The sequence below is a fragment of the Metopolophium dirhodum genome, chromosome 8, assembly GCF_019925205.1.
Source record: "Metopolophium dirhodum isolate CAU chromosome 8, ASM1992520v1, whole genome shotgun sequence".
NCBI lineage: Eukaryota > Metazoa > Arthropoda > Insecta > Hemiptera > Aphididae > Metopolophium > Metopolophium dirhodum.
This window is the reverse complement of record NC_083567.1, coordinates 4032571-4054988: the sequence shown is the minus strand read 5'-3', so window position 1 is coordinate 4054988 and position 22418 is coordinate 4032571. Positions and strand designations below refer to the sequence as shown.

The 22418-nt window shown below is 33.8% G+C and overlaps 1 protein-coding gene across 11 annotated transcripts in view; it reads right to left on the bottom strand.

Moving 5' to 3' along the window:
* LOC132951090 (WD repeat-containing protein 76-like) overlaps nucleotides 1-22418 on the bottom strand; it is a 128769-nt gene that overhangs the window by 42692 nt on the left and 63659 nt on the right. For 9 of the 11 annotated variants that reach the window (XM_061022801.1, XM_061022795.1, XM_061022796.1 and 6 more), the window contains exon 2: nucleotides 6871-6998. The gene's annotated coding sequence lies outside the window, so the exon portion shown is untranslated. Of the gene's footprint in view, nucleotides 1-6870; nucleotides 6999-7129; nucleotides 7149-17934; nucleotides 18015-22418 lie in introns of those variants that run through there. The other 2 variants (XM_061022798.1, XM_061022799.1) reach the window with 2 other exon arrangements.

The following is a 22418-nucleotide window of genomic DNA, read 5'->3' as shown; positions in this document are numbered from 1 at the left end:
AGACGTAAAGTATATTTATTTTTTGAAATTAATGTAAAACGTATACCTAGCTATCTCAACAGAGAGTTTGAATTATTTAACAAGAAATTCAGTTTTGAAACTTTTATTTTGCATTTTTAATGCATTCTTTAAGGTCTTATATAATATTATATTGTGCGTTGAATTCACAGCCCTAGTTGTATATTATTTAATATAGCTGGTACCATTCAAATAGTTTGAAAACAGCCGAATATACTTTCCTTATCATTACCCCCTAATGTGTTATCGGACATTTGAGTCGGGTCCGTTTGGGTACGCGACTACGACGACCTGCAAAACGTAAACAAATCTAGTATTTTATATAAATCCAGCACAGTACAATGCGCCTATACATTATTTATTTTATATATAATGTCGCATTTATAGTCGTTGTATTGTCTCCGCGCGCATTGTGTACACACGCGGACATTATACGCGAATTCGCAGTCGTACACACAACGCACGTGTGTACATATAATAACATAATAATAATAATAATAATATATTATATAGATAGGATATGTATATACATATCGTGCGGCCCACCGGGCCGACGACTTATTGTACGAAAACCGTCGAAAACCATACAATATAATATATTCGCGGGATCGCCCTCGTCCTGAGCAGGGCGCACAGCTGTCAGTCAATCGCCGTCTATTTACTTTATGGGGTGTCTCCAAAACAACGTCCGGTTTTAAACTGCTATAAATCAAATTTATTTCTGTAAAATGAAAACAAAACAAAAAACCTGCCATTCTCATCAGGAGTAAAAGTCATTAGGTATGAACGTGGAAAACAATATCAGACATACCCCCCCCTCCACACTAGAACTACGGGCGATTAGTCGCTCCATGAAATCGACTATCGCCCGATCGCCACATACGCATTGGCCCATCTACTTCGTCGAGGACACGTCGAATTTTTCGTTTGAGTTCCAATGGACATTTCATACTTTGTTCTGGTATAAGCTCGTGACTTACAACCAAGTATATTATGTATCCCCACAAGGAAAAAATCACTCGGTGTCCAGTCACAACTTCACAAGATCGACAAAAATGGAGGCCTCTTCCAGTCCAGCGTTCTTTTTGAGAAACTCTATATTAAATCATATATTATACGATTGTCCGTTGTCATAGGCGGCACTTGGCTCTTATCGGGGGGGGGGGGGGACAACCACTGCCCCCTCGTGATCCCTCCCCAAATTCCGCCTATGTCCGTTGTCTTCGTCGTCATCGTCCTCCCCACACGCTCTACACCACACGCTATACCTATTCTACTCGCGCTATTATTATTATTATTATCATTATTATTATTACTATCGTACACAGCCGTACTTATTTCACGGGGCTCGTGACTTTGTTTTGATTCGAGCCGTGTGTATATTATATAATATACGGAGGCGGCAGCAGACACGCGACCGCGTTTGTACAAGTCATCACAGCGTATTATACACACGCGCACATATTATTATTATTATTCGTATATCGTACACCAGCGGCGAGGCAGCATCCCTCCGAAATACGGACGTGGTGTGTATATATATATATATATACACGTAAGTATTATCCGCGTGTACACCCCTTTTTCTGCAGCCGATAACGGTAAATATTATTATTATTCGCGTTTGGTATAGTATTATATATACAATACGTATTATTTACGACGCGCTCCTCTCGTCACCGACCGGCCGTGCTTTTGTAACGTATATATATATATATATATATATTATATACCATTTCTGAATTAGGTATTGTAATAATATTGTACTCGCGAATTTCTAATTATATATTATTCGGCGGCAGTGGTTAAAGTGGGAAGGAGGGACGGAGTCTTCTTTCTAATTATTACTGCAGCAGTTACAATTTTCCTTTAGTTTTAATTCCAGAAATCTGGGAGGACTGTTGTAATATTATGTATATGAATACAGTTAATATTAATTTTGTTATTAATTGAGATGTACAATTATATTCAAGATACGTATACATTTCGTTAAAATATATCGTTAAATTGTTGGTAAAAAAATTATGATTACATAGGTATATTTTTGGTGATGAGCCAATAGATGTTATGTCCAATATAGGTTATTCCCCCTATACTTGCCATTATGTCAGTGTAATATCTGTTACTGTAATGCTGTTACTAGTACATACTTTTGATGGTATTTAGAATTCAAATTTTATGATATGTACAAAAAAAAATATGGCCCGGGATTCTCAGAATTTTTTAGTATCCACAGTCTTCCCCTACGATTTTTTTCCACTTTAACCACCGTTATACGGTCGAGTGTGCGACGTCGCATCGATTGTTTTATCGTTCTTCCCATTTTGTTTTGTTTTTTGTTATCCGCACGTACACGCAAAACCCGATGACAATACAACGGCAGAATTCTTTATATTATAGAGGTTCTATAATAGACGGTAATATAATTGACGCCACTCGCGGATTATTCTTCAAAGGCTTAGCTATTATAATATATAATACAATATTATGTAAGTACCCAATATCGTAACTGGTTAAAAAAAACTAAGGGGGTGGGACAAATAATTTATTCACCAAAATCGAATAACCATAACCATGTTTTTACACAAGTCTTAAACTCATTTTATGGCTTAGACACAAATCGCAGATACCCATATCATCGTAGCTCAATAATAATAAGAAGGTACACTCAAGTTTATTAAAAAAAGGTCGTATACGATATACATTGTTGATAATCCTATAGGTAATCGTAATTTATGAAATTATATTATTTGCTTACTTTTGTAACCCACTAACCTATATGATGCGATAACGTTGACAATACGTCCATCATATTATTATTATACAATAAAAGCGTGATATAAATGTTCTTGTGTGCAATAACTTGAGAAAAAATGTATCTTCATCTTATACAAGTGTATGTTATAATGTGTATTGCACTCTTTCATAATTGTATAGAAGATACAAAGATAACTATAGTGTAGGCATATCTGCGGAAAGGGGCAAAATGATACTTTTGTCTACCCTAAAAAAAATTCGTTTCGGGATCCAAGTGACCCCCACAAAACTACAGCACTGTATGTACCAGGTACCTATATACATATATATGCACAGTGCACACACACACGAGACCGCTTGGCCCTCCCCTCCAGGTTTGCGAGTGAGTGACCCGACACAACCGTGGCCGGATATAATATTTCCCCTCTTTTTCCACATCATCATAGTGTAATAATATTATTATTATTACTATTCTCCTCTGCGTACCTATATATATACAATATACATATTATATATATCCGCGTCACGCACGCGATATCCGGTGCACATTCGTTGGTTTCGGCGTAGGCGGCCCGAGGAGGAAAATCTATTACGCGCTGGCCGTCTTTCGGAAAAGCCCTCGAATTCGCATTAACGGTCATCAATCTTCATCCATCAAAACCCGAGTCGCCCGGCGTATGACGCTGTATACCGCTGCAGCGGCGTGACGAGGGTCGGTCGCCGGACGACGTGCGTGGCGGTTATGTGTGTATAATGATGTGTATACACGAGTGTGCGTGTGTGTGTGTGTGTGTGTGTCGGCGAGCCCCAATAAAAGAAAACCAACTCGGAGATTGTTTTAAATCGACCGAACGAAATATGATTTTTTTTTTTTATATATCATATTATATGTTATATTATGTATGATGTGTGAGCGTTATTATATTATGCCGACGAGCGTATTTCTGCGATACGAAACTGTTTTTCGTGGATTTGAATATTTTCCGACCAGGCTTCCGCCGATCGTCTTCCTCGTAAATATACGCCTGTATAGTGTGTATATATATATATATACACGTGCGGACCGGAACTCCGATGATTTTACGCGGGGTGGTTGGCCAAAAACGAAAAAGAAAAATTTCCGTTTCGTTTTCGATTTCCCCGCGCGGTTATCTGAATTACAAAATTAACGTTTCGGCATAGGTATATAGGTATAAAGCGACCGGATTTTCCGACCAGATCAGTTTGATATGATATATAGGTTTCGAAACACGGGGGAAAGTACCACACGAATTTCGTACAGCGAAAAGCTACCGGAGGGAGACGATTTTTCTTTGAACATTATCGGCAAAACTATATGTATACGCATCGTCGTCGTCGATACGTTTTGAAGATATATTTCCGTTTTTTTCCGGTCCGCTGATTATTGTTTTCAAATACAATACTACACAGAGCTGAGTTATCGGTCGACATTCGCGGTCTCTGCTCGCTCCTGTTCGAGTTTTTTTTTCCACGCCTCAATAGTATATATAGGCACTCACTTCAGCCACGCCTTTCAGACATCGAGTGGTACGCAAATATACATTATTTTCGGCGGTATTCGATGCGTATATCTTCGGTATAGGTGTTCGATTACCACGGAATCGGCGGAGATCTTGCAGCCCGGCGGAGAGCGCGGAGTATCGCCCGGAAAGCGCGGCGATTTATTTTCTCCGTCTCTACCAGCGAAAGTAAATAATAAACTGGATTTCGAAATTTTAATAAACCCCCGATGCGGAAAAAAAGTCCGGGAATTAAGTGTATACACACAAAAATTAATATATACGAAGCTGATTTACGTAAATTTATTCACAAGGGGTACTTGGCCGATAGAAAGAAAGAAAAAAAAAAACATTTTTCCTTCCATCATAAGGCCACGATTTTTATTCAAATTCCTTTTTCTTTCTAATCAAGAACGCCGCATATTTATTGATCAAAAGTCTCCTCGACTCTTTGTGCCAGTCGCTTTTTTTTTTTCTGTTGATAATTATGATGAGTCCCCGAGGTGATGGCGGCGGCGGCGGCGGTGCGCGCATATAATATATATATAAAAAAAATAAAACTTGAGGAAGGGGCAAAAAAAAATCTACGACGTCAAAGGCATAATCCAATATGCAAAGTCGCCATAGTTAAAAAAAAAAATGAGCGAGAGAGGAAAAAGGAAAACCGACCCGATTCGGAATTTTTCAACTTTGATCTTTACGCGATTTGCATTGTAAAACGTGTTTTATGTTTTTCTTTTCCGGTGTTTTTCTTTTTCCAATTTAAACCGATTTCCTAAGAGCCCGAGAGCAGAGCGCGTTCGGTTTTAATTAACGTGTATTCATTCAACGCGAATACACGTTTTCTTTCGAATAAATATTTCAGCGAGGGTACGAAAAAATAAATAAAAAAGTTTCCACTCAGAAATATGTATTCCGCGCGTGTACATATATATATATATATAGATACCACTCGCCGCCTCGATATAAAATTGTTTTCGCGCGAGTCACTGTGCGTATGTCGCTCGTTATATTTTGTATACTATAACGCATTATTTCCGACCGGACCATATAATAATATACCGTATCGTACATTATATTATATCATGTTGTAACACAGATATACAATATGATAATTAATCGGGTATTAATACAGCAGTATATCGAAGTTTATCTACATATATTTCGCATTGGTTTTCCGTGTCCACCGAACCGCAAAAAGCAAACATCGAGGGCAACGTCGGAAGAAAAAAAAAAAAGAAAAAATAATAAAAGAAACCGTTTCCCATTGGTCGAGCGCAACATCCCGGGGGTATAAAAGCTCTGTTGTTCAAATTGTTTCCCGTTCGGTAAAGACGGAAGATAAATATATATGTATAAAAAAAGGAGGAACATTTCCACCGCAGCGGCAGCTATTTCTAGTTCGGCCCTGAAATTATACTTTTAAATAATATAAAAAGGAGAGACCGAATGACTTCTGCAACTGAAATGTACTCCTTTTTTCTTTATTTTTATTGGTCTTCTTTTAGCAGGGATATAAATTAAACCGAGACTTAGAAGAAAGAGAATAGTTAGTTTAGGGCCGTACAAGCTCTTAAGATTATTGGTTTTTTTTTCCGTCGTTGCCGCAACTATATATGCCTTGTGGCGTAACAGTTGTTTTATTATTATTATTTTTTTTTTTGCCTTTTGTATAAAACCGCAATATAATATACTGTTACATGACGTGTAATCCAACCGCAGATCACCGAGTAAAAAAATAAACCGTACTTAACGCGAAACGACGAATTAATATCCACCGAAATGGCGGTCGTCTAATTAATTTAATATATATTATACAACATGTATATATATATAATATATAAACGGTTATCGAACCGAATGCTGGAGCCTTGGAATTTGATATAGACGATTTGTATGAAATGTTGAGAACAATTTTAAATCTTAAATATATTTAAATACTGATTTAAAGTGACTTACAACTGAGTTACAAGTGGTTATATCCTTTGTTGCCAGTTATAGGTATATAGTTACGACATTATATATATGAAAAAAACGACTCGGGCTACAACCATAGTTAAGAAACCAAATTTGTACATTTTTACACAGAGGAGATGAAACTATTTTCTATGTCAAACCAATTTTTATTCAAATTTAAATTCTTGATCTCGGGAATTCCAAAAAAGTTACTCAAGTTTAAATAACATAAAAAAAATGACTCATAATTACGGTTTTTTTATTAATAAAATATGGTTAAAAAAATGGAAATCTAACGACACAGCAAAAATTGTTTTCTGAATAAATTGTGCATAAATACATTTTTTTTTAAATTCTTAACTATGAACGTACCCTTGTGATTCATTTTAACGCAAAATGGATATTATGAAAGATGTATGAGTGTAATTTTATTTTAGGTTTCGTATAAAAATAAAAATTAAGATTTCAGGTAACGCTGTGGTATTAAGTGTTCCCCGTTCATTAATATTTGATCAAACCTAACCCAATCAGTATGTAATACTTATGATTTTACGTGTATACTATAAATATATTTTTAAACATTATACAGCATATTTTACTAATAGAAAAAAACACTTACCTCGAATTGTCCGTATTCAGGTTTCATTTTTTATTTAAGTTTTAATACGAATTTGGGCGATGTTTCAACTTCAGGGTCTTCTCGAAGTTCTAGTTATAGACAGTTTCTTTGAAGTTCTGTTTCAGTTCCTATATATGCCAAACATATACGAAAACAATATTAAATATTATTTAAATATATGACAGACAAAAATCATTATTTAATTATATTAAATATTCGATAAACGGTAAGGTATAACTCAAGCAGACACAAAACTAACGTTCAAATCGATCAAAATATATTTAGGTAACTATCTTAAATGATAGATAATTTTATATCACGCTGCAGTATTTCATAGTCGTAACTACCAGTCTTAGTATTCACCAGAAATACACATCGCACATGCGCATGGCAGGAAGCCGGGAACATGTGATAATTATGTTCAGTTTAAAACGTTGAATATTTATTATTTAATTATTATATTATTATGTAGGCACTATACAGCTTCTGCAGATACGTTTTAAATAATTTCTGCATTACGGATTAATTGAAAATGTGCAGACCATCAAATTCTTAACCATACAGAATAGTAATATAATATCGTAGGCGTTTATCGACAATCAGGACGATATTATAATATATCGATCGAGGTTTAAAGTGTACTAATATTCTAATACGTATTAATTAATGAGTAGGTATACAAAATGCATAAAGTATTAAATTCTATAATATCGTTCAGTTATAGTGTGTTACTATATTATATTTAAGTGTTTTAAAGTCGCCAATTATTAGCTGAATATTTTGACACATACAAAACGAATTATAGTTATAAAATTATATCGCAACTTTTAGAGAAATTTGAAAATAAGTTCAGTTTAAAATATTTAATTGTTATTGTATTGCTAATGTGGGCACTACAGCCTCTGTAGATACGTTTTAAATATTATAGACACCTATGTACATATTGTGACTTAATTAAACGTGACTTAATTAAAAATGCGATATTACAATATTTTTAATCACGTATAGAACATACAATATACCCAATATCGTAGGTGTTTATCGACTGTCAGCACAGTATTATTTATTATATTATCGATTGAGGTTTAATGTATATTATTTAGCGTTATAGTTGGTACCAAAACTATTTAACTTTCAAAATAGTTTAGTGCAACGCAGACCAAGATGACGACGACGTTGTTTTGTTTAGTTTTATAGTACATAATATATATTATATATTATAGAGTCGTATAATAATTAAATTATATTTTACAAAAAAAAAGTTTTAAACAAAGACTCATGAAAAAGTTATCTAACTGCTCGAAGAATACTTTTCAAAAGTGCTTTTTACTACTTCGATTTATTTTAAGTATAATATTTTATATGATGAGTTATACGTTTATAGCGCATCCGCAATTATAATCATGCAACCGCAATTGAGTTTCATGATATTCGCAAACTCGACGCAGTCTAAAATAACTATGGCCAATTAACGGTAATATTATAATATAGGTACCTATACTCAGGAGAACGAGTTAAATAATTAAGACAGCGAAGTGCGTATATCAAAGCCACTTATCTGATAAGTCTTATCAATTATATCGTATACGCGTATCCTTAAAATCGGTAAAATGTAAATTTTTAAGTACGAAAACGTCCGTGGCCCGTTTTTTGTGTGTGGTACAATATTACAAAGCGTCTGAGGATCTATCCAATACTCATTTTCTAATTGTATTTTGATTTGCATCTTTTCACCGCAGGTTTGTTATATTATATACCTTTGTTGTATTGCAGCATTGAACTTGGTCATATTTTTAGTGCAGTTGAGTTAAAATCTAATTTAAACGGAATAAATACAAGGTGAACTATAGGTACCCGCTACGACTCTAGTATACAATGGTCTATATTTTAGTGTTTTGTAATAGAAACAATTAGCCACAGTGTGGTAAAAGGCTTGAAGAATAATAAAAACTATGTATTCGTAATTTTGCATAACGTCATTGGTCAAAAATTATGAAAAAAATAAAAATATTACATAATATTAATATTGTTTTCTCAAAATGTCGACCAAAAACGACGTTGGTTTTAAATCTCTGCACGCTGTACCCATCGTGATCACAGTCTCACAACAGCTGCAGCAGACATTACACAATGATCGCGACTAAAACCGACCGAAATATGATTATAGCCGAAATAGTTTTTTCGTTCCCTATCCTTCTGTGTACGCGCGCAGTATGACGATGGGAGGAAGGGTGGCGGAGCGATACGGAGGACTTATTATAACCCATCAATTTATTTAGGTTGTTTATCGAATTCGTTACGGCGGTGTCGGTGGCGGTGGCGGACGTCACATTATATTATATATCATACGATACAATAAATATACGTGCAGGATGATTCACACGGGGCGATGGGCAAACCGATTCGGCGGAGGCGGTCGCCGCCGTATTATAAATGTTGCAGTATATACGTATATATATATATATAATCCGGCGGGTGCTCTGGTACACAATAATAGTAATAATAATAATAAGCGGGCTGCAGACATATATATATGTACAGATGAACGGACCTTGATAAAACGAGGGCGGGGTACAAACAGAAGTGATAAGCCTCCTGTGCGAGTCGGCACACGCTCCGCGCGGGCAATAATAATAATAATAATAATAATATAATATATACGCACGCCCGTCTCGTCCCCCGACGTCCACGCGAGTGTGCTACACCGTGTATTATACCTATATATATATATATATATATTATATATACGTGCATTGTGTATGTATATAATACGTACGCCACTGCTGCTGCCACTGATGCGCGTCTGTGCAGCGTGTACTGCATACCCGCCCTAGATCACCAGGGTGTGTACACGCGCGCACGCGCGCAGGAGTGATTAATAACCGTTCGGACACAATAGCTGTGGGCAGAGATCTCTGGCCCGTAAAATTGATGCCGACGCCATAATAAACAATTTTTTTTTTTTTTTTTAATGTCGTTTTACCCCGTCGCGCGTTCGCGTAGGGGAGGATGATGTACCCGCCGCCGTTCGGGTTTATTAGCGTGCTAAAAAGACACGAAGGCCGAAAATATCGCGTACACACATATATATATATACATATAATATAATATCATATATCGTTTCGGCGGACAGCCGCCCCGCGGGATTAATGTCACCCGCAGCAGAAGACTCGTCGTCGCCACCGGTGGTGGTGGTGGTGCCGGGGCCGCCGCCGCCGCCGCCGTCGTCGCCTCTCGTGACGACCAGTAATTTATGGTGTATTTTGTTATACGACGCGCGATAGAACGGAACCTACGACGGTACATATATATACATACACGTCCGGAAAGCAGCAGAGGTTCTCGACCGAAGAGCAACAACTTAGGTCCTAATAATATACGAGCACGACTGCAAGGCAATACCTTATGGCTTCTACATAATATTTAAGTAATATTATAGGAGGTACTGATGCGTTAATGTGTTTAAAAATAGTACACCCCCGCGTTTTCCTTTACGACTAATGTATTACAATTTTTGGGATTTTTGAGTAGGTGTACCATACAATATTATATACACTTATACGGGTTATGAATATTTTGTGCAATTTAAGGATTTTCCCTGTGGCAGCTTTCTTTTAAACTCTATAAGCGGAATGATTAATGTATTGGTTTGGCAATGACGTATTTATGTAAACATTATTCGAAAATAATCAGAAAAAATTAAAACAAAAAGTGGGAAAAAATGTATTTTTTCCGAACAACAGTTTTTGACAAAATCGTTTTTGTTTTTTTGTTGCAATTCATCAAACATGAGTTTCTGTAGAGACTTAAATATTTATAGGAATTTTAAATGTTACATTTTTTTTAACCTATTTTTTCAAAGAGGAATGACAATTTATTTAAAATAAATATAGGTATGCACTTTTTATAACTGTCAAAATATACAAATTTGAATGAAATATTTAAGTCGATATTGAATTAAACGTTAACATGGCTAGTTAGACAGTTAATAGTATTACATGCAATAATATTATTAATATTTTTGAATAATATAATATGAGATTTGTTTTTGGTATTAACTAGTTCCACCTATCGTATCAGTAATAGAAAAATAAATGACTAAATAGCAATAAAAATAATAAATATTATGTAGATAAATATTGACCGAATAATAAACCATCGCTTTTTAGCATTTTTTTTTTCGTTTAGGTACAATGATTTATCATTGAATTCAATATTAATATAACACATAATGTACCTATTACAATGGTCCACACAATCGAGGAACTACACTTGAGTCTCGACACCTGCTTACAAAGCAGAGCTTATGTGCCCGGTTTTTTCAATGAGTATTACAATTTTTTTATTGTATTTCATCAAAGAGATGATTGTTTTGAAAACATGTATGCGTTTAAATCGAAATTGGAATGAGTAGTTAAATCTAAATTATTAAACTTCAGGTTATGAAACTGATTATATAGGTTAAGACTTAAAATAGGATGTATGGTATGATGATTTGAACATAATAGTAATTAATTTTAATTTATTACAATTTTATGGTTTGTAAAAATTATCCGAGCATAATAAGCAAGTACTTACTAGATGCGTTGTATTCAAAACCATTATTAAGAACTATATCATTATCCTAAGTACATATATTACCATATTAGTCCGTTTAAAAGGACCCGCATGTGTTGTCTCCGTCTTACAAGTGCGTAACATAGCAAATTTTACGCTCAGAGAAACACGTGTAGGTCCGTTAATTTAAAAATGAGAGTGAACTGACCTCTTATAAAATCTAAAGGTAAGATTATTATCTAGACAACCTCGTGGGCTTTTTATTATATTTTAATTTTAAAGCTAGTTATGATGTTTTTAAGATTTACAAACAATTTACAATTTTAAAATACTCACAACTCGCTTTAAAATTAAAATATAAGAAAAAGCCTACGAGGCGTTGATTAGATATTAATATTACCTTTAGATTTTAGAAGAAGGAGACAACAAATGCGGGTATCACGTCCTCTTAATAACTCGGAAACTATGAGTTCGAATTTCGTTATTATATAGATGCATTGAAATACAATTTTCAAAAGTCATATGATTAAGGTACGATTTACAGTAAAAAAAAAAGGTGGACCCAGTTTGTATCGCCACGGAATACTCCTTAGCGGGTATGACAAATCTAAGTGCTCAAAAATATGCAAGCACGCATGAAAATTCTAAAAATCGAAATTAGAATAAATCCGTTGTAAATTATAGATACAACATATTATACAAAATAAACGCGCGATGGTTGGGCGAATCGTCCCGTGCAGTGCATGTATATGTGTGAGTATCTTTAATTGTGGACAACACTTTACCGTATGTCCATATAATAGGTATATACCGTCTATTAGCCATGTATAGCAGGTTGTAGGTACAAAATACATATATTGTAATGCGAACGCGAATGCGCGTAAAACCAAAATGCAAACGATACGGCACACGCACGCCCGCTAATTGCATCCTTTTAATCGCCTCTATATACGAACGGTTCTTAATGGATATTATACTGATAATCCTTTACATTAGTGCATAATCTCGAAACGTATTATCGGGAACCGTAAAAACGTAAAACGATCGCGAATGCATATAGGTAATAATATATAATATTATATTATACCGTGTATGTGTGTAATGTGCACATAATATAATGTATGTATATAATAATATTCAGTATATTAATAAAAAAAAAAAACAGATCGCTTCGCTCACAGGGTGATTTTCACTTACCTTTTAAGAGGTATAATTCTCGTCTTACAAAACTTTGCATGCGTTGGATACAAAAATAGCCTAATTTTGTAGTGTTGGAGTTAAATAATTATGGTACCTATAATACCTCAGTGGCGTCGTACACTCATACTATACCTCATTGTATATTTTTTTAAAGGGGTCAAACACTCGAAAAATTATAACGCAATATTAAACAAGACTGTTAAAACGTAATTGACAAATTGAAAATTGTTAAGTAAGTAGTAAGTACCTTCTCAATTATAAAGGTTTTTTCGAGATAATGGATGCATAATATTTCAAGAGTGATCGTTTTGTTTTATAGCATCAGATGCGTATTTTATATATCATACGAACTAAACAACCATAGATATTAATTTATTATAATCGTGACAATTGTTTTTCTAGTGCTTACCTAATACCTACACAATATTATACTTGCTCATAATTATAACAATTTAGTAATATGTAATATGCTTATAGTAATAAGTAAGTATAGACAAAAGACATTCAATAGTATTTCCATTGGTCAAGTTTTAATTACAACAGAAATAAAACATTACCGACAAATAAATTATAATATTATAGTCGTGCAAAACGACTACAAATAACGATCAACCTGCAGCACAGGCATAACCGAATTGTCTATTATTATTAAAATCTTGGTATGCAAAAAACGGATGTATCGACTATAATAGGAGCATAAACCTGCAGCGACTCATTCCGGTGAGAATTCAATAACATCTGCGAGCTGTATTGATGAAATAACAATGATTACAAAACATTATTATGATTAGGTACGAGATTTTCTGAAAACCGTATAGAAAATATTTGGATTTTCGGTTGATCACACATCGCCCCGTACGTAAAACGATGTGATGCGTATATTGTATTACATCGCAGCAGGCGCCCAATATTATTATTATTTTGTACGAGAACCGTTCGGCAACGTGCATAATAATTAATATAATGTACTCTCGACTTCAAATAATAATAACAATAATATTAGATATACTCGTACGCGCGATGATTACACGATGTAAAGTTGCATAATATTATATTATATGCGTGTCATGTGTAGGCACTACACAGGGTGATTCATTGACTCACATCCGTTTTTTCATTTAATAATATAATTAAAAAATATAATATTATTCTAATTTTGGTAATTTTTAAATATACCTATATACATAATATGATATTAAGTTAACTTTAAGATATTTTTTTCAAATTCTTGAGATTATATTTTGTACTAGGTTATCTTGCTAGCTGAAAATCTGATTGAAAGGAAAACGGTACTGATAGCTTAAATTAAACGCCATAATAATATTATATAGTCACTGCGGGATGAGCTCCATAGTCAATGACGGACGGTACCAATCTTCTCCCACGCGAAGCCCCCCGCCAATTGATCTAAATTCCTCCCCCTCATACTTTATGTGTTTATATTGAAGGTACTGTATTTTTAGTGAAAATCGTATAATTTTACTTTACTGGTCGTTATAAACGTAATTTTTTGGTCCCGCTGCAGTCGCAGCAGTGGTGGTTATGGTGGTCACGACGTCGGCAGTTTTTGTTTTTGCCGAACCGAACGTTTCATTTTCGCGGTAAGTACATCGGGAACCGCCTCGTCCGTGGTCTGACCACCTAAAGTAATTTTACAATCCACCCCCGCCCCGTAACAAGGGTCGTTAAACTGCAAGTCACAAAGGACACACATAACAGCAATAATAATAATAATAATAATAACGGTATTGAATAACGAGTGTCCACCCTCGCTGGGGGGGTGCAACTGCGACGTGTGCGATGTGTGCAACTGCTGCCGGACAGTGGTCATCGTACACTGCGACGAGACAAATCGCGTTAAACACAGCCGGCGGCGACGGCGAAAATGACTTATCCGCGATGCACACAACAAGTGTGTACTTAAACATTATTACCTATATATATATATATATCAAATATATGAGTGTATATAGGCTAACCGCTGTGGTCAGTAAGCTTTTGTGTGTCCCTCTGCAGGCCGTGTCCCGACGGACCGTTATTTATATTATATCTTATTGTATTTACCGTCTATTATGTTACATTATATTACATTGTCCGCGTTATATACGCCCGCCTGTATAGGAGGACGCACTTATTCACGTCGAAATCGAATTCTGCTGCAGTTGTTAGTTTCAATTATTATTTGTCGTTTATATGTGGTTTTTGGTCGGCTGTATACGCGAGCAGTACGTATTATTAAATGAAATATATTATACACACACCCTCCTCGTCTGCACCATATAGAACCCCGCGCGGAATTAATTGACGAGAGACCCGAATTTGCGCGTTAAATTGACAACTACGACGACGCATTGCAGTTGTTGTCCGGCAAATGCACGCAAATGCCCCCAACCACAACCGAGGTATATATAAACGATCCGTGACAAGTTATTTTTCCGCCCGCTGAATGTATAATAATATGAATATAATCATCGACCACGCCGATTTTAACATTATTCTTGTCGCACGCACAGTTTTTGTACACTTGAACTGTAGTGGTGTCATTTGTGCCTCCCCCTGCAAAGAAACATTAATATAAAACCGATAAACGGTTCCGATCTATTGCAGGTGAAAAATAAGTTTCACATTCTCACCGCGCATCGACCTATCGAACTTAAAAACTCAAGAACGCTGTACGTTTCACCAATTTGCCAAACCCTCGTCGTCGTGGACACGTTTTCCTGAGCATCGCAAACACGGCGACCGCACTCAATAATAATTTGGAACTATACCAGCTCTGACCTAGTAGTCATATTTTAATATTGACCTATACCGCGTTAACACCCGTATGACAGTCCTATATATAAGTCACAGAAGCGTCGCAAGGTAAATTATTGATCATCGTGTCGTAAGACGATATTATATATTTTTCTCAATGCTCTGGCACATCTCAAAAGTTGTGCTTATTATACGCGTCCATGTTCTGTTTTAGTATTATACCATGGTTATTATTGGATGACGGTCATAATATATAATAATATTATACTGTAACGGATCATTCCGTCACGAATGCGTGTGACACCATTACTAACCATAAACATAAATTATAGGTAATAGGAAATAATGCTCATACTACAGGCATACATAGTCATCCGTATACAACATATAGAAAATATACTTATGTTAACACTGTATTATAAGATACACGTCATCATATCAAGTTCGATGTTTCTGGGCCATCAGCACATTAATAGGAACTCCGGAAGACTATAATATAATATTCGTAAGTCTTTCCTTTGTATTATACAATATTTATTTAAGACAATCCTACATAATATGTCACAAAAGCGTCACAAGATAAAATTATCATTATCATGTTTTAAGACGATATATTTTGATGACTGCTGTAGCACGTCTCAAAAGTTGTACTTACTTATCGTTATTACACGCATCCATGTTATATTTCGTCATCTAAGAACCATCAGGGCCAATCTTAAAAAATTCAAATATGCTTTTCATATATATCAATAGATTCGTATTTTTGAGACGCGTGAGACCAAGTGATTAGTTTTGATGTTTCACCGGTAGGTTCGCTGTGAAAATTCCAAATGTCATCATGGCGGTTTATCTGAAATTTTTATTAGTGGTATCATAGTGGTATCATGGCCTATCTAAACTTGTGATCAGTGGTATCATGACCAGTCTAAAAATATCGGACCTGGTACTATAGTAATATATGACAGCCGTCAGCAGCCAACAACTCGATGAAATTAGTATTACTAATATTATTACTATTGTTGACAATGAGATGAAACGTTTTAGAGTTAGTTAATGTCAAAAGATATACCAATTACCAAGATTCAAGATTCCTAACAAAAAAAAACAGTTTTTTGTTCACCCTGAAAAGTTGGGAAAACTGAGAATGGCCATGATGGTTCTTTGGTGACGATTTTAGTGTATGGCGATCGTTATTGTTGGACGACCACCATAATATTTTATACAATACTAGCTGTATCACCCGACGATGCCCGTGCCAAAGATTAATTTTTTTTTAACTTCTGTATAGAAACGCACCTCATATCACTACATGTAGTAGTTCGTGATTATTAGACTGACGTCGTACGATGCACATACGTCATGCACATTGTACTTATTCTAGCAGCCCGATGGAGATAAAATGTAAGCAATTAAAAACACAGTTGGCTGCACTGCTGAGTTTTGCACATGCACTTTGTGTTGAAATGAGACAACGTTATCGGTCAAATTGTTGTGGGAAAGATAGGTCCAACCAGTACTATTTCGTGCAGTGTAGACTCTTATATAGATATATTTATACATGCCACATGGATATATCTATATCTATCCATATATCTACCCTCTCTAGATTATACCGTTACGGATCCACGGATGTGTGACACACCGTTACAAATCATAAACATAAATTTGTAGGTAATATGAAATAATGCTCACTATATAGACATATACATTATAGTCATCGGCCGTGTACACATAATATACAATGTGTACTTATGTCAACACTGTATTATAAGACACACGTCGCCATATTGTCAAGTTCGATGTTTCTGGTCCATCAGCACACTATGCTCGTAAGTATTTCCCAATATTTAATTAAGACAGTCCTACACTCATGTCACAAAATCGTCACAAGATAAAATTATCATTATCGTGTTGTAAGACGACTACCTATATGTATGAATTATGTATCACGTCTTTATCGCCGTTATTGATCGTTATTAACGCATCCGTGTTGTATTTTAGTATGATGATCGTTATTATTGGACGACCACAGTAATATTCTATATAATATTTAACTGTTAAGGATCCACCGATTTGCGACACGCCGTTTCAAACCATAAACATAAATCACAGGTACCAATAAGGAATAATGCTTACTATAGACATATCAAAATATTATAGTCATTGGTGTGCACACACATTACTATTATGTAAATATTATTATATATTATATTATAAGAGACACGCCATGTCACCATATGTCAAGTTCAATAGTTCTGGGTCAACAGCACACCGGGAAATTCCCGATGACTACCTATATTATAACATAGGTACGTCGGTACTCGTCAGTCTTTCGTTAAACTGTATATTATTATAATATTTAATTGAGATATTTGTGTAATAGTAAAATATATCGGCTGGAATTTATTATTGAACTATCTTTCCTGAAGTTCCCTAACCACAGTTAAATTCGAAGGGCTCTGAAAACTCTCACTGAACCTTTGTCTTGTGAATCTATAACAGGTTCTACAACACCGATGCAATACCACGGTAGCTCAACGATATACTTACAGCTGTATATAGGTTTTCGTCCAGCGATGTAAAGTTATTGTAATAATTGTGACAATCGTCGCTATTCGGCATTGTTTTATTCGTTTCTTCTATAATCGGCTGGGCGTTATATTGTTATGATCGTGCTGCAAGTCGACTAAATTATCATCATTTTAGACATCGAGTGCGATATATTCTAAGTATATAAGTATTATAATATAATATATTCATTCCGTCATTCACGTGTTTGGAACCGACCGCGGCCGACGCTCTGAAACATTGTGTATATTATTTAGACGATATATTGTGTACATTGTAGTATGAGGTATAGGTACCAATCATCGTTATAATATTATATTTTATGAATTTTCAATGGAGAAAAAAATATTATTGTTTATGATTTCGCCGCGACAACGCACATCGCGTATATATATATAATAGGGTCGTCGATGTATTGTTTTATAATATTCTACAATCGCATGAAATCAGCCGAACGCGGTGCGGATTAAACGCGTGTACAGTGTACACGTAATTTACACATTTTTGATTGGCATATTATATTACATCAACGTCCTCCGCGTGCGTGTGCATAGCGAGGGGTTTCGAATGTCAATTTGTTTTGCCTGTTTGTATTTCACACTATATACTTCAAACCGTATATTATTATATTATATTGTTATGATCTAAATATATTTGTACGCGTGTTGGTACTCATTACTTTTCAAAGGCGATACAACTTCGCCGTCAAATCTCGCCCCGGCCGCGATGCGAAACACCAAATAAAGACGCGGAGCGGAAGTGACGCGATCGTATGTATACCGTATACCGTAATATGTAAGTACGGTTTATCGTGAGTCATTTCACTGTCAAAGAGCATTTATTTTTTTTAATAATGAAATAAATGTATCCTTCCGACCATAATCAAGTCTTATTCTAATTCCCCTTTTTCGATACTGCTGCACGTACAAACATATATATATATATACGTAATATACAATATACACACACGAGAATAACACAATATATAAACCCAATCGTGAACTATGTATATGTATACATAATATATACAGATGTATATTATGTATATATATTATATATATATATATATCCATAGGGTGTCGGACCAATATATATTGTTTTCCGATTCTTTTGTGCTGCGAACTAAACAAACACCGCGAACCTATTTAGAGGAAATATATATATATACACATATAGGTTTTTTTCTCCTGTCGAAATCGCTTCGTCGGACCCTTTTGATCCCTTTGTCCCTTAAAAAAGCAATAGTAAAAATTAGGGTTCGGCGGGAGAACATAAAAGAGAATATATATACAAGGGAGAGAGAGATATATCCGTTTTAAATAAACTTTTCGCGTGCTTAATGATACATAGAGGTGTAAACAATTGTGCGGTCCATTACGCGCCGCTAAATGCAATGAAAAAAAAAATACGCAGCACCCTCGCCGGTGGAAAACGAAAATATATAAAAATGTTTTACGAATATATACGTCGTCGTACGAGGCCGTAGTGCTACAAAAGTATATATTATCGGCAAACGACATTTTTTTTAAACTTTTCATCATACAAGTGATCTGCAAACCTGCTGCGTAGTCGGTATTTTGACGGTTCGTAAACCGTAATATGCGTATATAGGTATACCTACGTATGAAAACGGTTTGAACAGAATATAATTATTAAAATATTATCTTTGAACTGTGCTCGTACATTTGTAGTACTCAATGCATATGAGTATTGTACACCTATAGATCCCTGTATCAAATAGATTTCTAAAGCTCGAGTTTTCGTTTTAAATTGATACTTTCTTGTACAAGTTATTTATGTATTTGCACGATGTGCCTACTACGCAACATTATATTTTATCAGTTATGCTACAATAGTTAATTAACCAAATTATTGCTATGTAAAACTAAATTTAGACACTACTCTGTAAATTATACTCTTTTACAAGATTAATAAATATTTATTTGAGCAGTTGGAGCTGTATCATATGAATAAAAAAAAGTGTGATTTGCTGTGTTATTTAATTTTTTACCGCTCTAATTAAAAATGAAGTTAAAATACTATTGGAAATAATATATTGACTTTATTATAAATTAAAAATAATTTACGTACGTTCAATTAAATAATAATACATTGTGTATTTTAACAAAAAAAAAAAAAAAAAATAGAATAGCTGTATTAAAATTAAAAAGTTTTTTCAACTTTAACTCGTTTAAATGGCAATCACGTCCCATCGGTTAGTACAATTTTAGCACAGTGTCGTCACAATACAAATATTTTCATATTGTCCTTGTCAAATGATTGGAATTCCCTTTTTAAATTATGATCTTAAAATATGTTATCTAAAAATGTCACTATAGACAAACATATTTTAAAATCATGTATTAGCCAGATTGTTGGAAAATACTCAACTGAACGTGCCAATTAAGTGGCTATAAATGTTGATTTTTTTTGTCTTATATAATATTATTATGTAAATCATTATACAACTATTAATTGGTCGGCCGTTTTGTTATAAGATTTAAAATATGTATATTCGGATTCGTATGCGACTGAATCTTAATTAAAAATATTTATTAAAAGTTGAAGAATATTTTTATATATTACGTTGGTATATACTTATTTGTATGCGATATTTAATTATAAATAGGTACACACGATTTACTAAAGTATGCAATTTTAAATTATTTTCATGATGCCTTATTTGAATATTATTTCAAACCACTACTGTTTCAAAATATCATTAAAAAATAAATTAGCGTTTCATCCGAATAACAATATATTTTGTTTGTGCGTTATCTTTATAAAATATCTTCGTTTCGTTTTAAAGAATTGATTTGGAAATTTGTTATTCATTAAAAATAATGAAGGAGGACACAAGTGATGATATATATTTTATTATTTTGTATATCTGATCGTTTATAATATGTTTGTAATGATATTGATATATTAATAGTAGTTACAAATTTATAATAATTTATAAGGTTTAATGATATTTTATAGCTAAAGATTATTAGAGTTACCAAAGTCATTCAACTAATAAGTAGGTAATCATCTAATGAGTATAATATTTGAAATTATTTTTAAGTAAATTACAAAATCCCAAAGCTCAAAGACTAATAATATTATATAGGTACCTGGGTATACTCATAAGAATTTTTAATATTACCAATTACCGATCGAAAAAATACGTTCAAAATAGAAAAATAGGTCACACGCTATACTTAAACATACACATACCTATACTGAAACTGCAACGTAGTTGGTGATACAAAAATAATGAGTATATAAATAATCGGTATACATATAGCCATATAGGTAGGTATCAATGTAACGTAAACATAAACCCTAATAATTAAAATCAAAATAAGTAATTATTATAGTATTGTTCCCAAATATAAGCTAATGACATGGAAGTCTTTATTTCTAATAAATAATAATCAATAATGAGAGACGGTATGAGACAATGGTAGGTATGTACCGTATAAATTGAGCACTAAGACACGTTGAAACAGTTGAAACACTATTAAACAACATAATATTATTATATAAATCAATAAATTCTAGAAATATAGACAAATGTCGTAAAAATTGCTATAGATGTTTTGATGTTGATAGATTTCTCCATAAAAACAAACAATAGTTGAACAAATTAAATTGGTTCGTGACTCAATACAATTTTCACACAAATAGAGCATCTCATACATATTTATTACAGTGTCGTGATGTATATATATATAGACAGAGTTAGTTGTAAAGTCAAATATCATTAATACAAAATAGGTCACTGTTCACAGGACCAAAAAATTTTCTGTTTTAATTAGGCGCTATAATGTAGTGTATACATAATATTGTACATATTTAAATAAATAAAACAATAAATTAAGTAAATAATATGAAAATAGTGTAATATATTAATTATTATGCAGTGCCTACTTAATAGGTAGTTATTATACAATTTTATTTCCAATTAATATCTAATGCACGTTTAGTTCGGTACGGTTAAGACTAGAAATATCAGATTAAGAAATATTAAATAAATTAAAAATATGTCATTCAATGGTCGACATTTTCGTAAACTTTTTTTGATAATTATTTTTAAATTATGTAGCAACTTAAACGTGTATAAGTACTTTAAGCAGATAAAATATAAACAACACAATTATTCATTATTATAATAACGGCTTAAAATGTTAATTAACTGTTTATAAATAAATTTATAATATAATAATTATAGGTATAATATTAGTATATCCATATTTTTAATATATATTTAAATCACGGGTACGACAATATATTGTACCTATACTGCTGATTTATTGCTGACTGCTGTATTACGTCATTCGACGAGATTTAATGAGACAATTCTGTTTTATACCAAGTGAAATATATTGTACATATATATTATATTTATATATCTAACTTATAACATTTCCATATTGTTGACGGCCAAATGAAAATCCGATCCGTTTGTGCGTTAGAGGGTT